Here is a 22256-nt window from a genome sequence, read left to right as displayed (position 1 = left end):
TTTTATCCATTTATTGCTGATGGATATTTAGGGGTTTTCCTATTTTAAAAAAAATTATCAATTTTTGGTCCATGCCAATCACCAAAAGGAAGGAAGATACTACCAGCTCCTCCTCGTACAGGGTTTCTGGATGAGCTGTATATCACTGACTAGCAATGTCACAGTCTCATCCTGGAGAAGTCCCATCTATGACCATTCTCTGTCGTAGACTGCTTTCTAAGTTCATTGGACCACATACTTTCTGTGTTTGTAACATGATCAGAGCATCAGGCCTTGCCTTCTTTGCTTTTAACTTCTGACTGATGTCTTCCTCCCCATGGCTCTCCACATAACACACTGAATTGCAATTAGTTCCCATGTACATCATCTTTGTCATGTTTCCTGCTATTTCTTTCCCACCACCAGGCTGTGACCGTCTGAAGGGTATAAACATGCTCTGTTCATTTTTACATCCCATTGCCTATCACGGCACCTGACAGGGCCCCAGGGACTGATGAACAGGACCGCTGGAGAAATGAGAACTGGAGTTGGAGTTATAGCCAAGCTTTGCACATTCCTCAACATGAGGTGGAAGGAATGAGTGAGGGGTCAGAGATGCAGTCAACCAGGAGTGCTGATTTGATGTGCCATGTCCTCACTGTGCTGTCAATTCTTCCCTAGATCCCGTCACAGCCCCACAATGGTCAGGATATGCTCTGTTCAGTTTACTGCTGTGGTCACTGTGCTGGATGACATATGGCCAGTTTCTCTGGAGACATGAGAGGTCTATGACAAGTTGCCCTTGAAGCTGAGACATTCCTTGGGCTTCCCTGAGGAGCATAAAAGGGGTGATGATCCATAGCAAATTGTCACTGAGGCATATTCTGTGAAGTGTGATTTCTCTTCAACAAATGTCCAGACTGTAAAGCACTATCTGCAACCCATAAATGTGCACCATTTATATAACAAGCTTGATGTGGACTCTAGTCACTGTCTATCTGCCTGAGGGAGGTGAAATTGTGGCTGAACTGAAAAATGTTTAGGCAACACTAGCCTGAGGGGATCTGGGCTCTTTCCTTTCATCCGCAGTGCCTTAGAGCAAAAAAAGCCTGCAAAAGCCTGGTTCAAGAAGGGGATGCTGGGCCGATACCATCAGCCTCTATATGGCTAAGTAGAGAAAAAGCAGATAGTAATGGCACCAGTTCTGAGCACCTACTATGTGTTGGGCACTCCACTATAGAGTTTACTCAGTTAACTCACTCAGTCTACAGAATGAAACTGATTCTTCTTTACAGGCACTGGGCAGGAAGCAGCACATGGAAGAGACGAAACATCGTAGTTGTCGGGTAGATGACCTTGTCCCCCAGCCCTCTTTCCCTCCTCCCAGGTTCCAATAGTACTGGGCATGGGTCTCTGCTCATGAACATGGGCAGACATAGTCCTGCCCAGAGTACAAAACCCCAGAGGACCTGGATGATCCCAGAATACAAAAGACCAGGAATCTGGAGACCTGGGCTGCCTCTCTTTATCAGGGCTCAAATTTAGAAATGGGAATCAATGGGAAAGGATCCAGAGCTAAAATTGCCCATGCCGTAAAGCGCACTTGTTTGTCAGGGTGTTGGAATGCAAGTGTGTTGGGTGGCCTCCAGGACTGTATTGCTTTGCCACCTAGGCAGCAACTGTCAGCTATTCTCCTGTGTCTATCCTCCTGTAGGGACATTTGTGAGAATGATAGGGAAGGTGAGGGACCCTGCTGAAATGTCACTCACCAGCTATCCCATATATCTTTTGTACCCAAATTTTTAAAAATCAGAAGCCTAACCTCTAGTTTACCTTTGGGCAAGGCACACTTTGGCTGGTACATGGCGTGATATACCAACTATCTCCCTTGTGTCACCCTACATCCAAGCTGAAGAGCATGTGATGTTTATGCCTTGCCATGACCCATTTATAGCTATGTTACTCATTGTCACCATGGCCCCACATACATCTTGTGGGAAACGGAATCCACTCAACACTTGTCTGGATTTGGTCCTCTAACGAGACACTCAGAGGGCAGTGCAACAACTACTTCCTCCAGTGTGGTGCTAAATCATAGAACTATAAACACAGTGACACTCAAAAGTCATAGCGAGCTAGGCAGCGCCTCATGGTCTGGTTTCACTTGCAATGACCAGCCACATACATAGAGAAAACTGGTTCAAACTTTTGAAGTTCACTAGAGGGAATCAAAAGTAAGACAACAGCCTGGCATTCGTGGAGCCCTTCCAAGTTACAAAGCACATTCACATACAATGTCCCATGTAAACATCATGACCACACCAGGACAGTGCTACAAGCGACATCTAAGGCACATAAGGAACATCACATGCCCACAGTTTGAGAGATGGGACATGCACAACTTGAAATTGCACTCAGGCAAAAAAAAATCTTTCTTTCATCCCAAACAACCACTCATAAAGTCAGTGAAACACAGAACTCTAAGTAAAAAAAAAAAAAATAGAACAGTGTTTTTCTAAACTATGAAATATCTACCAAAATTGACTTTGGCACATCATGAAGCCTTTGGTGGCTACAGTAAAAACTGAAATGTTTCTACTGATGACTATTAAGAAATAGGCAGACGAGGGAGGCATATAGAACTAGATGTTTGGTTTGTTTATACACATGGAATCCAGGTTATGGTAGTGTTGTATGCAAGGCATGGAGAATTTGAGTGACTTTGAGGAAAAATAAAAATTGCATAACCGGGTCAAATATCATTAAAATAAATTCAGCCAGTCATACTGGTGCACACTTGTAATCCCAGGACTTAGGAAGCTGAAGCAGGAAGACTGTGATTTCAGGGCCAACATGTGTAACATAGCAAGACCCTTTTTCAAAAAAATAATGAAATCATTTCAAAAGGAGCTTTTAAATTTTATCCAATTGAGAATATGTTGTATTGGATATCAAGTCAAAGTTAGGGGCCATAAGCTTAGACACCAAACAACAGCTTTGGTGAAATCTTAATGGCAAAGAGGGCATCATCTATGGGAAATTTCTCTCCACCCATCAGAATATAGTCCTCCTTATTGCCAAAGGGGCCACTGAATTCATTGTGGCAGTACTGACCAAGATTTCCCTACCAAAGCAGAGATAAGTAACATCAAGAGATCCCTACCTAATAATGTGTGGGTTTTTAAAGAGCCATTTAGACTCTCTTTTCCTAGATTACAGTGTACATACTATCCAATGAATGAGAGAATATGGAACTTTCTAAATCCCATACATAGTGAATTCGAGCCTTAACAAAATACAATATGTATTTCATTTAGAGCTCTGAAAGATCCATTGAGTTTGCCTCTTGACTTTGGTCTGTATTATAATGTGCCTTGGGAGACTTGTTAAAATATGAAGACAATATTTATAACTCGACATTAATTTTTAAACAGAACACAGATAATTTAAACAAAGTGAACATGGAGGTAGATTGTGTAACCCTACCCAACTGTACCTAACTTCTTCCAGGAATGCATTCCTAGAAACCACAGTCATAGTAATCCCCTTAAAGTCGATTGTTTGTTTTTACAGTAACAATATCATAATGAATGGTCCAATGTCTCAACATTCAAATAAAAAATATGGCTTTTGCTATCCCATCAGGTAAACACATAACAACAAAGGTTTGCAATCTTTTAAAATAATATAACTATCTTCAGATATGAATACAACTAGAGTTTTAGTATGGTTCCTCATTTTAGAAATTAGGAAATGTAGCCAGGTATGGAGGTGCATATCTGTAATCTCTGCACTCAGGAAGTGAGGCAGGAGGATCACAAGTTGTTGAAGGTCAGTCTGGGCTACATAGTGAAACCCTGCCTCAAAAACACACATAAAAAACAAATTAGGGTTGCAATACACATATGTATGGTATCAACATAAGGAATCTCCCTTTAAAGCTATCTTTATCTCACACTAGCAAAAACACTATGTTTTTCTTATTATCTTTTATGTCTTTTTCTTCTACAAAATCAGAGAACAGGAGGGCAGAACAGGTTCTGCCCAGAGGCAGGAGAGGGGGTTGGTACTGGGGTTAGGGCGGGAGATATAGAAAAAATAAAATGATTAAAAAAGAAAACAAATCAACATTACTGATAGGTGTTAATTACATAATAAGAAATAAAACAATTTCTATAAATGTTATAAAAAAATAAAATAAAATAATTCTGTTTACTCTGTCAGAGTAATTAAAATCCAGGGGGGTGGGGTCACTTGTCCAAGACCACACAGCCAATTAATGACTGTGAGCTCTCTTCCGTACACTAAACTCTGGCTCAAAATTGCATAAAATGGGCAGAAGTAACCTATCCACCTTTATAGTACATTAGGGGCACCTTGTATGAATAACTGATGCAAGTAATGCATCTGAGATGTATCAAAAATTTGTCTTAAATATACATGTACTGGTTTTAATGAACATCAAAATTTAATAATAAGAAACGTTTCTTGCCTTCAGGATTTAGCAGGGTTTTTAAAATACTTTTTACACAGTAAAATGCAAAAATCTTAATAACTTGATTTTTTTTGTAACAACTTTGTGTGTTTTGGTTTGGTTTTTTTTTTTTTTTTGAGGCACTGAGGGTGGAACCCAGGGCCTCATGCATGCTAAGCATGTGCTCTATAACTGAGCTACACCTCAGCCCTTGATGAGTTTGGTTTTTGGATTTGGTTTTGGTTTTTACTTTTTACACATAGTCCAATGTGTGGTTGTCAACTGTAGAATCCTGCTAAAGGATTCTCAGGGCTTTGAAAAAAACTGATTAAGAACCTAAATGTCAAAAAAAATAAAGAACCTAAGTGTCCAGTTACAGGAGTTCAAGTAGGCAAACTCTGCTGCAGTCACCTGAGGAATATTCCAGACGTGGTGATATGATGAATAATAAATGCAAACAATAAAGTAAATGTGAGGTTCATTTCCTTTAGCCATTTAAGGTGTTGGTGTTTTGCTTTCCAATTTGCATGAACTCTTTTTATAATTATATATTTCATGCAAAACACTTTTCTTCATAGGGTTTGCTATTTAACGTTTGTTATTTTTTAAGGAAATATTTTTTTAAAAATCAAGTTTTGAGAGATGATTTTGCTGGCTTCTCTTTACAAGCTACCAAGTAACTTAAGTCAGTACATTCACTTTTCCTCAAAATAATTCAAACATTTTTTTGGTGGCACTGGTTTTTGAACTCAGGGCCTCATACTTGCTAGGCAGGTGCTCTGCCACTTGAGTCATTCCGCCAGCCCTGTTCTGTGATGGCTACTTTTGAGATAGGGTCTCACAAACTATTTGCTAAGGGCTGGCTTTGAACCTCTATCCTCCTGATCTCTGTCTCCTGAGTAGCTAGGATTATAGATGTGAGCTACTAGTGCCAAGCTCAACCATTATTTAAAAAGCTAGCTATAGGTAAATCCTACCTCTTGAAGACATTACCAAAAGACTTTAATTGTATAACCTTAAGATAGCTAAGAGGTCAAAAAAAAGGGATGTACTGGGTGTGGTGACAGTCCTTGAAGTCAGGATCCCACCTGGGAACCAGCTTGAGGGCTGGTAAGGCAAAGAACATTACAACAGTTGCTCATATGCATTGACTGCAAGTGCCTGTCAAAGCTTTATTTCAAAGTTGCTTACCAGACTCCAAAAACTCAGTTCAAAAACTTGGAATAGGATGAAAGGTGGTTAGATAACACTGTGAGCCCAGGTACAAGTGAGCGTTAAACTGTGTTACAAGGCAAATTTAGTGAGGCAGGTAAACTTAATCTTAATCTCATTAAAGTTGATCAGAAAATCACTTGTGTTTTATCAACAATGCTCCCAAGAAGGAGCCACTTGCTACATCAGAGCACAAAATTCTGTTGGGGCTCAGGTTTGGGAGCATTTTCTTTCACCAGAAACAACTCTCTTTAGACCGGGGTTTCTCCACCTCAGCACCGTCCACATTTGGGCCAGAGAACTCTATTTGGGGGGGAGTGCTGTTCTGGGCATCCCCGCTAATGCCGGTGGCACCCCTTCTTCCTGGTTGTAATAACTAAAACTGTTTCCACATATTGCAAATGTCTACAGGGTAGGAAGCTGCCCCCCCCACCATTATAACACTGTTCTAGATTCTTCATTCTCCAAATTTGGTCCATTCTCAAATTTGGTGCAACAGCATCCCCTGGGAGGTTGTTGGACACGAACAGTAGAACAGTGTCAGGCCCCACCCAAAACCTCCTGAGAATCTGCAGTTTAACAAGACCCCTATGTTATATGGACATTGAAGTCTGAGGATCCCTTCTGGCCTGTGGTTTTCATACTTGGCTGTACATCAGAGTACCTGGGAAACTAAAAATCCTGACTACATTCCCCTTTCCACAGCAGACCCAGCTTTCCCTTCCCAGCTCTCCTGCTTCTTACCTGCGCCACCTCGAGCAAGTTACCTAACCACATGAGCACCAGTGTTTTCCTGATTGATAGGAAAATAATAGTGTCAAGTTCATATGCTAGTCGGGAAGATAACATATTAAGGCGTTTAGCAGAGTACCTCCCACATAGTCAATGTGTGCTGTTATTATTCTGAGACAAAGACCCACACAAAGCTTATAAATCAACACATCCCTTCCTCCTCCTCTGTCTTCCAAGCAAGATTTTCAGTCTTTGTCATCTTAACTTCAAGCTATTTGTGGTGCTTATGGTTGGGGGAGAGCTAAATGAGTAGAGAGGAGAATTGAGTCTAAGTTACAAGAAAAAAAGAGAAGGGCCTGGGGGCTCAGAAAGCTGGATTTCTCAGAAAGAAGCAAGAGAGATATACGGTAGGAAGTCTGCAGGATAAAAGAATCCTGGGCTCATAATGACAGGATTTTTTAGGTAGTTTCATGTGTTTTACCATGTAAATCTTTCTTAGATGAAGATTTGCATCCCTTTTTGACGTCATTTTTTTAAATTGACTTAATTTCTTTTTGGATATGGCTCTATACTTAAGCTTAAATGGCCCTGTAAATGCAAACCAGAATTACTTTCTAGTTGTGTTACTCTATGTGGCCGAAAATGTATTCGACACTAGGCACACATGGTAAACAAGTCAGATGAGTTATCCTTCATGAACCTTAACATCTAGAAGGAAAATCAGACAAAAGCACTGGCAAAGTCGCTTCTGCATTTTGATGGGTACTGCTGTTAGGACAAACATAGGAGGCTATGATTGATTTATTCAGCCTCAGGGCTAGGAAAGGTTTTTCAGAAATAGTATTTAAACTGAGACCTGACTGATGGGTAAGCGTTAGCCAGCTAATGGATAGGAGGAAAGAAAGATTGGGAAAGAATATTGCGAGCATGTACAGAGGCCTAGAGGCAGCATGGCACCTCCATGAATTGGGATAAGTTAGCTGGGTTTGGAGCAAGGAATGTTGTAGGTGGGCAGAGATGCAAGAAGAGAAAAGCCTAGTGAGATTGAGTAATGGGGAGCCATGAAGGATGGGCAGCAGGGTGGGACATTACCACTTTTGTGGGTTTTGTTTGGAGGGACGTTTTTTAAACCTACTAGTTTTAGAACTTTGGAAACTAAAAACAAGTGAAGAAAGGTTTTGAGGATGAAAGAACACAGGTCACTGTGGGCATTAGTGTTCCAATTGCTCAGTGAGGCCACCTGTGTGACAGCAAGAATAGTGGATGAATAGAGAGTGCAAACCTTCTTTTAAGTGAAGAGAGGAGTCAGACATATAAGAAACTCAGCATCTGTCTAAAGGCTCTTGTTTGGGGTTTGAGGAACAAGGTCCTTTTCCACTGGCAAAGACCTGAGGGCTCCTCACTGACACATTTCAGTTCCAGATCTCAAACTTCCGTGGAAGGCTGAGGAAATTTTCCATGAGCCACAGGAACATCACTTGGAGCAGAAAATACAAGACAACTTGTAAGTGACCAGACTTGGGAGCATGCAGAGGAAACTCATACTGTGAGCTCATAATTGGACCTTAAATAGAGTAGGAATGGACAGTCCCTCGGAACCCATGGCTTAATTTATTGAACAGGGGAAATAAGCGTTGTGAGGGGGACAGATCCATTCCTAATGAGTTAACCATAATAAAGCCCTGCTATAAATGGAACTCAGGAGGGAACAGCTTGCCAGAGGGCAAAGGAGCCAGCCCCGTTAGACAATAGGTCAGGCAGGGAGAAAGTTGTCGTGTTTCCTGACTGCTTAAGTTGATCAGAGATGACAGGCCTTGTTGTTTTTTGAACTAATTGAGAAGGGATAGAGAATATACAGGAGTTTTCTTTCTTGTTATTTCTTTTATCAGAAGATAACTTTTCAACTAGGATCCTGAAAGGAAACAAACTGATAATATTTACCAAAGCCTTAGTTTTGTGCTTAAAATCCTGGGGCGGGGGGTGGGGGTGCGTGTGTGTTTCTATGCTCAGAAACATAAATTTTCCAGTAAAACATTTTGCACTTCTCCTGGGGAATTCCTGGGGCTGGAGCATTCTCTTTCGTCTGGAATTAATGAAACTCCAACCCCCGAGGAGGGTTTTTCCTTCCATTGCTTTCACTTTGATGATAGCCTCTGCTTTTTTCTTGCTGTTCTGGTTTTTGCCCTCAGAAATCAAGAGATAGCAGGAATGCCACATATAGGAACAAGCTGAAGAGAGGTAACCCCAGTTAAAATTTATCCCTTAAGTGCTGGATTTTTAGTTCACTTCTGGATTTGTTTCCCCTTAGAGCACCTTTCCCTAACCCAAGGAAGTGAAGAATACTCTCCAGGTGCGCAGGATGTGCTTGGATGCTGCCTCGTTTATAAAGGCTTCCTCTGTTAGGAGCATCAGGGACACTGACTCCATATTTAGAAATAATCTTTCTAGTCTCCCCAAACATAAACAGCATTTTGTGTTTCAAATATATATAAGAAGTTTGGGGTGAGGAGGATCTGTAGAGATGAAAGAAAAACAAATGTTGCAATTTTACAGTTGTGTGATTGGGCAAACCTTACTTCTCTAGACCTCAGTTTTCTCATCTGTTAAAAACAGTGGAGGTAACCCCCAAGATGGCTCCCAATGACCCTTTCCTCCTGGCATTCAGACCTTAGTACCCTCCAGTACTACATAGGACTGACTTGAGGTAATCAATAATGTATTGCAAAAATGACAGACTGTGACTTCTAAGGCTAGCCCATAAAAGTCTTTGGTTGCTTTCTTGCATTGCTCTCTCTTGGATTACTTGCTCTGAAGGAAGCCAGCTGCCATGTTGTGAAAGCACTCAAGTCCCCTGACCAGGTACCAAAGCCTCCCCAAAACAGTCATCACTAGCTGATATCCTGACTGCAACGTTCATTGAGGACCCTATGCTAGAACTACCTACATAGGTCCCTTCTGATTTCCTGACCCACAGAAGTTGTGAGATAATATTGATTATTCATTTAAGTTACTAAGTTCTGGGAAATTTGTTACACAGCAATAGATAACTGATACAGCTACCTTAGACCAAGTCCACCTATTACATTTTTATGTCAATGAGTAAGTATTATTGGTATGAATCATGAGAAGTTGGTGTTTTGTTTGACAGATCAAAAACTGAACCTCAGCTGCAGGGTAGGACATATTGGTTTGGGCATTTCTGAAACGGACAGAAAAAATAACTAGTTACACTCTAGAGAGCTGGCCTCCTGGAACTGACCAGTCCAGCTTTGTGGAAGAAGGGCAATATGTCAGGCTGACCCTGATTGAACCAAAGCTTATAGTCCAGCAGCTCAGAACCCAGCAATTAGCTCTTAGCATGTCATACTGAAAACATAACCCACTTAGGTTTGCACACCCATCATAGACTAAACTTGTTAAAAGAAATTCCAATGAAATAGGGACTTACTTTGGTTTTCCCTATGAGCCACTCCGAAGGGTGTGATGGGGATTATTTGGAAGAAAGAGCAGCCTTGGCAGTGTTCGGAGGGAAATAAGTTGGTGTAAGGGTTAAAAGTGACTGAGTTTATGGATAAACCCAAGTGGTTCTCCAGGGTAAGGACATAGCCTGGAAAGCAAGGAGTACGAGAGGACTTCTGCACTGGACTGGGTCTTGGTTAACTGAATGGCGTTGGTGGTCCCATGACCGGTGAGGATGTAACTCTACGTATACTACATCACAGCACTGACAAAGCACAGCACGCCTGTGGGAACTGGAGTGTCTTCAGTCCCTTTTGAGCCCAATATGGCTATTTGGATTCCTATGGCAGTCTCCTAACTCGGTATCTCCTCCTCATGTCCCATCCCAAACAGCAGCAGTGGCTCACCAATGCACATAAGTGTACATCTCTACAGCATGGCTTTCCAAGAACACCTGACTGTTTTCACATTTGAAGACTTTCATCTCAACAACCTATATTCAACCAAAGAAATGCTTTGCCAAGCATTTAGTTGTGCCTCATTGGGGGAAGTCATGTGATTGCTCTGTGCCTCGGTTTTCTCATCTGTGCAATGGGCTCTTACCTCATTTGAGTCTCACAAGGTAAGTGCTTGGAATAGTGGCTGACCTTGGAAGCACTACAACAGGAATTCATGATTATTGCTACACTGATTGTTAGTATAACTCAATTTCAGCTAAGACATCTGACCAAGTTTCTCACTATCCATTTTAATACTAACTATAAAACTGTGGAGTGGGCAATGAGATGGTCATAGGATATATTTTTTTAAATGCTCATACCTAAACAATCTGATTGATGATTGGTTTGAGGTCAGTAGTTCTCAAAGTGAGGTCCCCAAACCACCACCAGTAGCAACAGCAGCAGCAGCCCTTGAAACTTGACATGGATGCAAATGCTCTGACTCATCCTAGATCTATGGAATGAGAAACCCCTGGGGGTTAACCCAGCAGTCTAAGCTTCAGCAATCTCTCCAGATAATTCTAATGTATACAAAAGTTTGGGAACCACTATTTTAGACCTATCTAAAAAGAGTTTCCTTCTCAGCCACCCACACGGTGCTGTCCTTGGTGCTACCCTGGTCCCACACTCCTTAAGGTCTCAGTTAAAGATAGGAAAAAGCCTGCTTTTCAAATTGGCAGGTCATGCATGCAAAGCCAGCCTGGAGGAAAAACGACATTATTAGGTGCTACAATGCAAACCTGCAATGATCCATGTAGGTTAGAAGTGCCTGCCAAAATTAAGAGTTGTTTTGATTTTTAATAGTGATAGCTCAATTTATTTATTTTTACCTAACTCCAGTTTCTTGGCATTTTAACTCCTATGTATTCAGTGAAGTTGTCAGCAATGGTGCAAGCTGATGATAACAGAGGTATCCAGGTCCTGTGGCCCCAGTTTGCACCATGGTATTGGCTGCAGAATTGCAGCCCTGAGCACAATTGCAAATCCCTAGCTACCACCTCTTGGTATTTCAGCATTTGATCGCCTAGTGAGAAAGAGAGCCACCCAGGAGAGAACACTGAGTGTGAACTCAGATATGAGGGATGGTGAGGAGGTTTCAGAATCATTGTAATGCAGTTAAATTTGCCATCTCTGTGGGTCAAAACATGATCAGCTGGGCCACGAGCTCTTCTTCCTATGTACTGGGAGCCCCTGGCACCAGAGGCCCTGAGACAAGCTGGGTTGGTGAGGTAGTAGTTGATGGATTGGCTTGCTCCTGACAGTGGAAGCAAATCTATAATTGGCTCATAATTGGATTGGATTTGGCTCAGAATGACACCCAGGCTGTCTCCTGACAGATAACAAGCAGTAAACTTTGCATGTGATTCTGTAGGGAGTCCAGGACACCATTTCTTGGCTATTGATGAGGATGGAGAACTTTCCAGAAGAGTTGACCTTTAGAGTGATGATTTGGGGCCATCCTGAAGGGCAGTATTCCCCAGGTCCATTTATTTGCAACCTGGCCTTTCTGAAATTAAGATATTTCAGCATGCTTTCCATAATCCTGAAGTGAATTTGTCTGGGGTAGTGTGTCTGTGTGTTGTATGTATGTGTGATAAACATTACACGTAAGTATGACTTTTTAAATGAGGCAGCAAAGGCTGGGGTGTAGTTCAGTGGTAGAGCACTTGTCTAGCATGTGCAAGGTTGATCCCCAGCACTGCAAAAAGAAAAAAATGAAATAAGGCAGCAAGAAAACAGTAAATAGAGGTAGAAGTTGAGATAGTACATTTCCTTTGAAATACACCTATAAGTAGAGGTCAGTAGATTAATCCTGGGTATCTTTCTATGTGGGTGAAAGAAGTCCTCCTAGGTATAAGCAAAGCCATTATCTAGTTGATTTTGACCTCATGGAAGAGGATGGAGTTAATTCCCCTTCTTGGCCCCTGTTGCAGACTGTGCAGTGATTCTGCCAAAGGGACTGTACCTATTTTCTACAGGTGGACTTAAACATTTAGTCTTCAAATTCACTTTCTCTGAAGAAAGATGACACTATATCCTCCAATCTTCTACCCTGTGTGAAGCAGAAGAATGAACTGCAAATTCAGGTCCTGCTGTACCTATCTTACAGAGCTGTTGGGGTGGCTCAAAAGACAGAATTAATATGGAAGTACTTTTCAATGCCCATTACCAAATGCAATGGCTCAGGAATGGTGCTGCTATCTTTAGCCTCTAGTTAAAAGCTATGTTTTCTTCACAAAACTGAGAGTCCTATTTCTTCATTTCCTGACTCATGCTCGTGATGCTCCTTTAAGCAGGCATTGCACAGTCTCCAAACGGCCATGCCAACATGTATTTATTAGTGACTACCTGCCTGTTTCACTCTTATGGCAAAGCAGACTTCTCTCAAATTAAATAATGAGAGAGAGAGAGAGAGAGAAACTATTGTAGGGCAATAATAGCTGGAAAAATGGATATAAGTGGGGCGTTGCTAGGACAGGATGTCATAGAGAAGAGACCCAGGACACATTGGGATGCTCCGACTGACACGGCTCTCATTTTATTTTCTGGACAAGACTCCAATATGAAAGATTGCTAAAAAGGTGAGATGGCTCTTTCTGCCATCAAGTGTATCCGATATGTTCAGGAAAATGGCTTATGAAATGCACTGTTTCACTTCTTCTTGAGACTGGGAGAACAGCACCTTGACTCTCCCAAGATTTCTTAAACTGATTCTCTTTGGAGATAAATCAGAAATTAGAAACCATTTGCTAGTTAAAAATCGGAGGAAGAAGAGAAAAATCCCTTGAAGCCTCCCAAACAAAACGAAAGTGCTCAAGTCAGATTCTTTGGAAACCAGTGCCACTGCAGGTTTTGAAAACTGGAGCTACAATGCCTCCTCCAGGAAAAAGAGGACACCTGCAGGTTAGAAATCATCTCACCAAGTGACACAAACTCTGGCCATTCAAGGTGGGTGGAGCCTGAGAAATAGGTCCTCCTGAATGCTTGGGAGCGTTTCGATGAGCTCATATCGGTGGCAGATAATTAATGGCTTTTCATTTTCAGCGCACTTTCTTCCCATCCCCTAGGGAAATAGGCTGAGTGACACTTTAGAGGGTATTTCATTTCAAAACCAACCAATTCCTGGTCTTCGAAGCAAGGGCCAGAGGGCAGATTATGGGGACAGCAAAGGGAATGAACATGTTTCTGTCTCATACCAGGTGTACCATCTGAGTCACCTCACTGTCCTTATGATCCTTTCTCAAGACTGCCATTTTTATTGCTATTTATAGATTCGACTCAGGAAGTAGTTCAAGGTCGCACAATGACATAGTTGGAAGCGGAGTACAGGTATGTCCTATACTTTCTGGCACATCCAGTGTCCAGTGGCGTTGTCAGGTGGGGATATCCGTGTCACAAAGCCTGTCCATGTGACCTCACACAGCTCCGGCTGACTCTGCTGTGATTACCCCACTCCCTTCTGCCGACACTGGCTCCAAACCCTTCTCAGCAGTCAGTCCCAATGAAACAGAGACGATACTCAAGATGAAAACTGTTTACCTTCTCTAGAATACAGGGACATGAAACTGGGAAATAGACGACTGGGATTTTAGACTGGTACCGACCTTGATTTACTTGCTTGCTACTAGGACTCATTTTCCATTGCTAATAGATGAGTGACCTCAAATTAAGGTCTTCCCAGTGGTAACATTCAATAGTTAATGACATTAATAGCTACTACTATGCTGAGAACATTCTACACATCAAGTAACTCAGTGTTTTTCAAACTTGGCACTGTTGACATTTGTTGTGGGGCTGACCAGTGCATTGTAGGGTGGGTAGTGACATTCCTGACCTCCACTCCTTAGATGTCAACAGTACTCGTTCTAAGTTGTGACAACCACAGATGTCTTCAAACATTGCTTAAGTATCCCTTAGGATGATGAGCGGAATCCCTCTCTACATAAGGTAGGTGGTTTTCTCATTTTTAAGATGAAGAAACTGAGGCAGTAAAATACTTGTTTGCCAACATTCTATGTAGACTCTTCCTTTGTCACCTATATTCAAAGGCCTCACCTTGTTTCTTCTTCATGCCTGCTGCAACCACTATGTGCCAATGTCCCCTCTCATGTCCTCATTCAAATAGTCTGTGAGTTCGTTGAAGGACTTTGTCCTGTATCACCTACTTGTAATGCAGTGGTGCTTGGCATAGTGGGTGCTCCCATGCTCACTCAACAAACCAACAAGCCTATTCTATTCTAGTACTTTCATATTTCCTATTCAAATCCAGTTCATACTGCTAGCGTGCGTTGTGAAGAAAGGTCATTTCAGCCAGGGTAAATTCCAACTAGCCCATGTACAAAATGGTTAGGAAATGAAAATGAGGCTAAACAAATTGATGTTTGAAAGCTCAGGACTTAATAAACCTGTTTGGTAAGTTTTTAAAGACTGTTGTCTCTGGAACTGAAGGGCAGCCAGTCACGCCCTTCAGTTTGTATCATCTTTATCCAGAACTGGAAGTTAGACTAGAGTTAGGTAGTAAAATTTTTGGATTCTTTGTTAAGGATTGTGTGTCCTGGGACAGAAGGAAGTGCCACTGGCCTTCCTACAGGAGAATGACTTTCTGGCAATAGAGCATGCTTGCTTTCTGCCGTTTTTCCAGTAGTCAAGACAAATTGTTCTGAGCAGCCTTTGTGCCACCTGCCTGGCACGAAAGAGATTCCAATCTGTCGACTGCTTAGTAGAAATTTCCCTCAGTGAAAAGCTAATTGACCAACCTTCCCTAGTATTGAGCGAGCTACCACCTCGCCATCTGCATAAAGGCTTAAAGCAGAGGGTGTGGAATGATGAGCTCACGGGCAGCGAACAGTGGCAAGGGAATACAAGTTAAATTTGTAAGTCTTGATTTGCTCCTCGTGATTCCTTGTTCTCAAATGCCACAGCACGTGCAGGGAGTTGAAACGAGCAGCATTGTCACGATGCAGCCAAGCCTGATTACACTGCCTGGAATTCACTTCTCCGGTTTTCTGCGTGGGCTGCACACAGCCTGAGAGGGAATGAGAGAAAAGGCTTCATGCCTCGGAGACTGCTGCACCATAAACGACACAGGCATGCCTGACAAGCCCTCCCTCATCCTGGAAGCAAAGCGGGCTCTGCAGAGGCCTGGCCTTCCCCTGCTGCAGTAGTGTCAGCACTGGCCACGCCATCCTCCCAAAGCTGTGATCAGTGCTGCTCCCTTCTCTCTCCTCTCCTCCCCTTCCTCTCCTTCCCCTCCTTCCCCTCCCTTTCTTTGCCTTTCCCTCCATCTCTCTTTCTTTTGTGTTATCTCTGCTATTTATGAGCATTGACCTTCTTTTCTCAAGACCTTTAAAAAGAGCAAATTCTTTTTGCTTCCATGCAATGTTTTTCCCAGTACACTTTGAACTGTGCTAGATACTCTGACTCCCTAGTGCCTGATATACTCAGGTGGATCCTTTATACCTGGTGGATAAACATAGTGGATCCTTTATGTTTAACAAACATTGACTGACTGATCAAATGAATGAGTGAATGAACAAATGGACAATCAAACAAAGAAACAAGTAAGCCAGCATATGAGAGATGTGCTTCAGTGTCCTCATTGTGGAGGTGACAGCTTCTGCAGTCTCTTTTAGCCTAGGCTTACTTTTTTCTGATCTATCACACTGAAGTATTTACAAAGACTATAACTAAAAGAACATTTTTGAAGAATGCAGTGAGTAGTAGTGATTAAAAGGCTGTGAAGTATGACAGATGCTGGTGTGTCTTTCCCTTCTGTTGCTTACAAGCTGGGTAACCTGAATCGTTACATAAACTCTCTTACGTAGCCTTCATTCACCCGTAAACAAACGGAGCATCATAGTGTATACCCTATGCAGTCAGGATAGGGAGTAAATGAAACAATGAATGTGAAACATGGCACACAGTTTCAGGCATATGGTAAATGGTAATGCTCATAGTGACAATAAAAATGATGACACTGGTATTGGTACTGATGATCAACATTAATATTTTTAAAGATGTGGTGAGTTATTGAGAAAACCTACTGCTTTCTGATACATTTGAGATGAAAATATATCCTATAAAAAGTAGTTAGGTTTGAGCCTAATATCATAATTCATGTATATTCTATACATACCATAAATATGTTTAATGTACTAATTGATAAAAAAAGAATTTTATTCGATTATTTTATTCTTAAATCACTAATAACTGTGGAGAGCACAGACATCAAGGCAATTAATTACTTTACTCTTTTTATTAATTTCTTAATTTCTGTAAACTGCACTACATTGACCACTTGGAGAGGAAAGTTTGCAGAAAGCTAGACCTGCCATTAAACTATAAGCAGATAAATCACTATGATTCATTCCTAGCACTGCTGACATTTGGGGCTAGATCATTCTTTGCTGTAGGAGACTGTCCTGGGATATTGGCTTCCTTGGCTTCTCCCCAACCAAGTGACAGTAGCAGCTCACCCTCACCCCACTTGTGACAACCTAAACTGTCTTCAGACATTGCTAAATGTCCCCTGAAGGTCACAATTCACACATACTCCCACACCCTGGGTTGAGAAACAGTATATTGGGAGCAGGGCATGTGCCGGTCATAACTGTCCTTTGGGCAGTCGAAATTTACATGCCAGTGTACACAGAGCTGCAGAAGTAGGTCCTGAGTCACTTCTGCCTTCTATCAACCTGACTTGGAACACATGTGCTTCTCTGGTTTTATGTCTACTCCCTAAAATGTCTCTCACCAGTTCCAACTCCCTTCTGAAAATTCACAACCCAGACCCTCCACAGCTGTGCTTCAACAGAAGTGATCCAGGTAACTTCTGTGTGTTTGCTGTGGGAGGCCCTTGAGGTGACATTGACAATCAACTCAAAGGCTCCTGTGATCACCCTGAAGAGTATTTTATACCCACAGGCTGTTACCAGGATCTAGACCAAGAATTTTTCCAGGCAAGAAAACAAATGAACAAAACCTTAATGCAGTTCGGAACCATTGCAGAACTTGTCTTTCTCCTAACCACTTGAAGAGCAGAAAAAAGAGCATTACAAAATCAAAAGAAAGATGGCTTCACTAGACAGTGAAAAATCTCAGCCTCCAACCATTTCTTTCTGAGAAAGTGAATGGGGCTTGTGAAATTGGGTCAAAGCACCAAACATATCAAAATTGAAGACAAAAAATTTCCAAGCAAAGCACAGAGAACATATTGGAAGAAGGTTTTTGTTCTTGTTTTTCTCAAGTTTAGTTCTATATAAATCAGTAAGTCAGTCCTCTGTCGCCTAGCAAAAGGAAAAGATTACAAAAATCATGATAAAGCAAAGCTTCTGAGAAATAAATCTTACTACTGAAAGCTGGAAAGCAATATGAAAACACATTCTTATGATAAAATGTACAGTGGAAAAAGCAAGATACAAAAATACTACAAATGCTATGAATGATGTTATGTCAGAAGAAAGTTTCAGAAGAATCAGGTCCCATGTTGTTAGCATGGGAGCTACTGTATCCTGTCTGTAAACACAGAGGAAAAGACTAGAAGGAGAGATAGCAAAGTAAGTATTATACTATGATAGTGACCTCCTGGGCATCTGTTTTTATTTTCCAGTCTCTGTTACATTGTTATAGTGTTTACATAAGTAGATATTTTTAACTTTATTATGCCTTACCATTTGAAAAGGATGGTATCTCATTCATCAATAAAGTTAATCTTAAATTTACAGTAAGATAATAAAAGGCATGTTTCCCAAATATTGGTTGGTTGGTTATTTATTTGAGATCTTATTTTTCTAATATAAGCATTTGTATCTAAGCACTGCTTCCATTGTGTAAGTTTCAGTATGTTATAATCTTTTTTCCTCATTAATCTCAAAGCATTTTCTCATTTTCCTTTTGGTTTTTGTTGTTGTTGTTGTTGATGCATTAGTTATTTAGGAGTGTGTTGTTAGAGTTCTACAAGTTGTACATTTCCAAACTCTTTATGTTATTTATTCATAATTTCATTACATTAAGGTCAGAGAAGAGATTTTTCATGACTTCAATTCTTATAAATTTACTGAGGCTTGTTTTATGTCCCAACATGTGATGTGTCCTAGACAATGTTCCTTGTGCACTTGAGGACATTGCTCTGTTGTTGGGTAGAGTGTTCTATATGAATCTGTCAGCTATGGTTGCTTTACAGTGTTGTTCAGATCTTCTTTTACTTTGTTGATCATCTCTCTAGCTGTTCTAGCCATTACTAGAAGTGAAAAATTGAAGTCCCCTGTTATTATTGTTAGATTGCCTACTTTTCCCTTCAATTCTGTCAGTTTTTGTTTCATGTGCTTTGGGAGTCTGTTGTTAGGTGCTAAATGCACTTCTTATCAAGTGTCTGGGTGCACCAATTTGCCCTCCTGCCAACAATCTTGAAATTCGCCCTCAAATCAGCAAAAATGACAGTGATGCATAGCGTTTAACATTTAAGAGTAATGAGCACCTTATGTTCTCCTCTATCAGAGATGACATCTCTGGATGACTGGTTGGCAAATATGTCCTATCTGGACATAAATGTTCTTTGAAAAATAAAACCAAAGCGTTCTTAAAAATTAAATTTTCTTCTGGTTTTACATGTTTTTCTCCACTTTTTGAGAATATGAACCAAACTCAACATTTTCCCTAATTGTTCAGTTTCCCAGAAGATCAACATTTCTAGGGGACAACATATTTTCTGTGATTAGGGTGCCAAAAATATCCTATAGACAAGCTTTGTGTGCCTAATATGTATCAGGTACGTTGTAATCTTTAAGGAGCTAGAACATGACATCAAGAAAGATATAAACAAGAAAACCAATATGTTACAATTTGGTAAGTATTGTACAGCACAAACAGAAGATGTTATAAGGGTGGGGTAGAGTGCTAAAGGAAGAGGGCTATAATAGATTGGTTGTTGAATCCCCCCTCCAAATCATATGTTGTAGTCCTAACCCCCAATGTGATGGTATTAGGAGGTGGAGCCTTTAGGGATTAATTAGGTTTAGAAGAGATCATGAAAGTGGGGCCCCCATAATGGAATTAATGCCCTTATAAGAAGAGGAAGAGACATCAGAGCATCTTCTTTCTACCATGTGAGGACACAGAGAGAAGACATCTGTATGCAAGGCAGAAAGAGGGTCCTGACCAGATTATGGCCATGCTAGAATAGTCATCTCAGATTATGAGAAACAAATGTCTGTTGTTGAGCCACTCAATCTATGGTATTTTTTGTTAAAGCAGTCCAAGCACAGTAAGATAAGAGTGCTCCTCCTCCAACAGGGCATATAATGGTTCTCTTCAAATCTATGAAATCTAGAATCTACAGTGGTTTCCTGATGTGGAATATAGGTAGAGAGTAAATTGACATTTATGCATATGGGTACAAGGGAGTTGCAGATCATTCCATGTACTCTCATTCATTGCCCTATCGCAATGTTTCTCAAAGTATGATCCAAGGCCCAGGGGTTGACCTTAAAAAGCTTGCTGATGCAAAAATGCATGTGTTTTCCTCAGTTTTTAGTGGCAAATGAAGTTGTCACTTTCGTACATGATCAAAAGTTACTTAGTAACTAAGTGAGTTACTAAGAATCCCTAAAAATATGTATTTTTGAACCAAATGAGGTATCTGCTGATGGATGAATAGAAATAAAGAAAATATGACATATATATATACACACACACACACACATACAATGGAATATTATTTAGCCATAAAAGAATGAAATTGTAATATTTGTGCCAAGATGGATGGAACTAGGGAACTTTATGTTAAGTGAAATAATCCAGGCACAGAAAGACAAGTACCACATGTTCTCACTCATATGTAGAAGCTAAAAAATGATTTCAGCCCCATATGGTGGTGCACTTTTAATCCTAGCACTTGGGAGGCTGAAGCAGGTAGATCAAGACCTCTAACCTATCCTGGGCAACATAGCAAGTTTTAGGCCAGCATGCATTATATAAAAAGACCCTGTCTCAAAAAAAATCTAAGAAAGTTGATTTCATAGACGTAGAGAATAGAATAGTGGTCACTAGACATTAGGAAGGGTAAGAGGAAAGGGTAGTGGACAGGGTTGGATAACAGGTGCCAAAGCACAGTTACATGGTAGTAATGGGTTCTGATGTGACTATAGTTCATGACAATTTAGTATATATGTTGTAAAGAACTAGGAGTTTTAAGTTTCCAAATACAAAGAAATGACAAACATTCAAGAGAGGCAAATGATAATTATCCTGACTTGATCATTTCGTATTGTGTACTGAGTTACCACAGTGCACTCCATAAATGTGTGTAATTATTATGAGTCAATTTAAAAATAACAAACCACGAAAATGTTTTGCATTTCTTGGAGACCCTAGCTTAGTGTATGAAGTTTGCCTGCCACACAACCCGTGGTCAGGCTGCGATGTCCAATACCCAGGAGAGGAATTTCTGCAACTTCAGAATAAAGGTTTTTTTCTAGAGCTTCGTCAGTCCCAGGGCTTTCCATTGCTGCTGTCTTGGTGTTCATTTGCAAAATTGTAGACTTATTCTTAGGTTTTACCTTTGTTAATCAATTCTTTTTCTTGTAATTGCTGCACTGTTACCACTTTAATACTTATTTTGTTCCTCTCCAATTCTTTATCACTGAGCTCTTTCACCACTAGAAAAAGAGAAGAGACAGTGTAGGCAAGTTGTAGGATCTTATTTTGCTCTATCTCAAAAGTTTAAGAAGAATTGCCCTATAGGAACCCTGCAGGTCCTATATGCCCAGAGGCTATCTCTGAGCCTCAGTTTAAACCATTCCCTTCCCACCACCTTGAAGTTCTCCTGGTCCCAAACATCACAAGTTCCTCCTCTCCTAAGTCATGACATTAACCCTCTACTGCTTCCTTGTTAGGGGGTCAGAAACAGCTATGTGTATCTGTAAACACAGAACAGCTATCTAATTATTGAATTATCTACCTTTTGAAGTATTTTATCTTTCCACCAAAACTCAGGCATCCTAAGATTTGTATCTATACATCTTAGTACATAAAGAAGACAGTGCCCAAGGTACAGAAGCTGGTTATACAGGTTCTTTAATAAGTACCTGTGATCCCATGTTAGGGTAGGGAGGGAGCAGAAATGGACGCAGAGTCTGGTTGGACACCAACTCTGAGCAGTTCTCCAGGTTCCCCAGACCTGCATCCAGGAAGCCTGTGCAGGCATTTGCTTTAGCTCTAAGCAAGTGAGCTAACAGTGACTTCCTGGGAGGGCCTGTCAGATTCCTGATGATGCAGCAAATAATCAGGCATGAGAGAGTCAAAGGACAACTGCTTTTTGGACTTTGCTGTTGGTTCTTAAGTTGCCATTTGGCCACCTTAAATCTCAGTTATGTAGCTGAACACCCTACCTTCCCTGTCCCATGCCAGTTTCAGACTGGTTTGGGATCTTATTTGAAATGCCCCTGTGTCTTTTGCTTTGATGTGGTACATGCTGTCTCTTTGGTGCCTGGTGTGGATCCTGATTGGGTCCATGCCCTAAATATTCTTCCAAAAGCCACAATCCCTGATCCCCAATAGGCTAGTTATTGGCCTTTCTGGTTCTTGTGCTATAATGTTTTTAATAGATTTCCATGAACAATTCTGGCCATGACACAAGGCATGGAAAGTATCTGAAATACCACTTAAAAGGATTCATTGATCTCAGCTGGAAGATGCTGCTCTGTCTTATATGTCTAACTATTATAAATAATAGTTATAATACAGGCTTTGAGTGTGAGTCACATGATTTTCAGTGTTTAACACTATGGATGTGATGGATTTAGTCGCTTGATCTTCAAACCAATGATTTGTTTGATTAAAGGACAATATAGAGTGAAGGTAAATGATTTTAAAAAAGTGGTAGCCCAAGAGGAAGAAGTTGA

The 22256-nt window shown here is 40.9% G+C and overlaps 1 protein-coding gene across 4 annotated transcripts in view; it reads right to left on the bottom strand.

The window, feature by feature from the left end:
- Positions 1-22256, bottom strand: part of Smpx (small muscle protein X-linked) — a 48143-nt gene that overhangs the window by 3152 nt on the left and 22735 nt on the right. For 2 of the 4 annotated variants that reach the window (XM_020152148.2, XM_074062641.1), the window contains exon 5: positions 17570-21011. The exons of 1 other annotated variant lie outside the window; for it this stretch is intronic. The gene's annotated coding sequence lies outside the window, so the exon portion shown is untranslated. Of the gene's footprint in view, positions 1-14189; positions 15383-17569; positions 21012-22256 lie in introns of those variants that run through there. One more of the 4 variants, XM_020152149.2, reaches the window with a different exon arrangement.

The sequence above is a fragment of the Castor canadensis genome, chromosome X, assembly GCF_047511655.1.
Source record: "Castor canadensis chromosome X, mCasCan1.hap1v2, whole genome shotgun sequence".
In the NCBI taxonomy this organism is placed as follows: Eukaryota; Metazoa; Chordata; class Mammalia; order Rodentia; family Castoridae; genus Castor; species Castor canadensis.
Note: the sequence above shows the minus strand (reverse complement) of the source record. Positions and strands in the feature narration are given on the sequence as shown.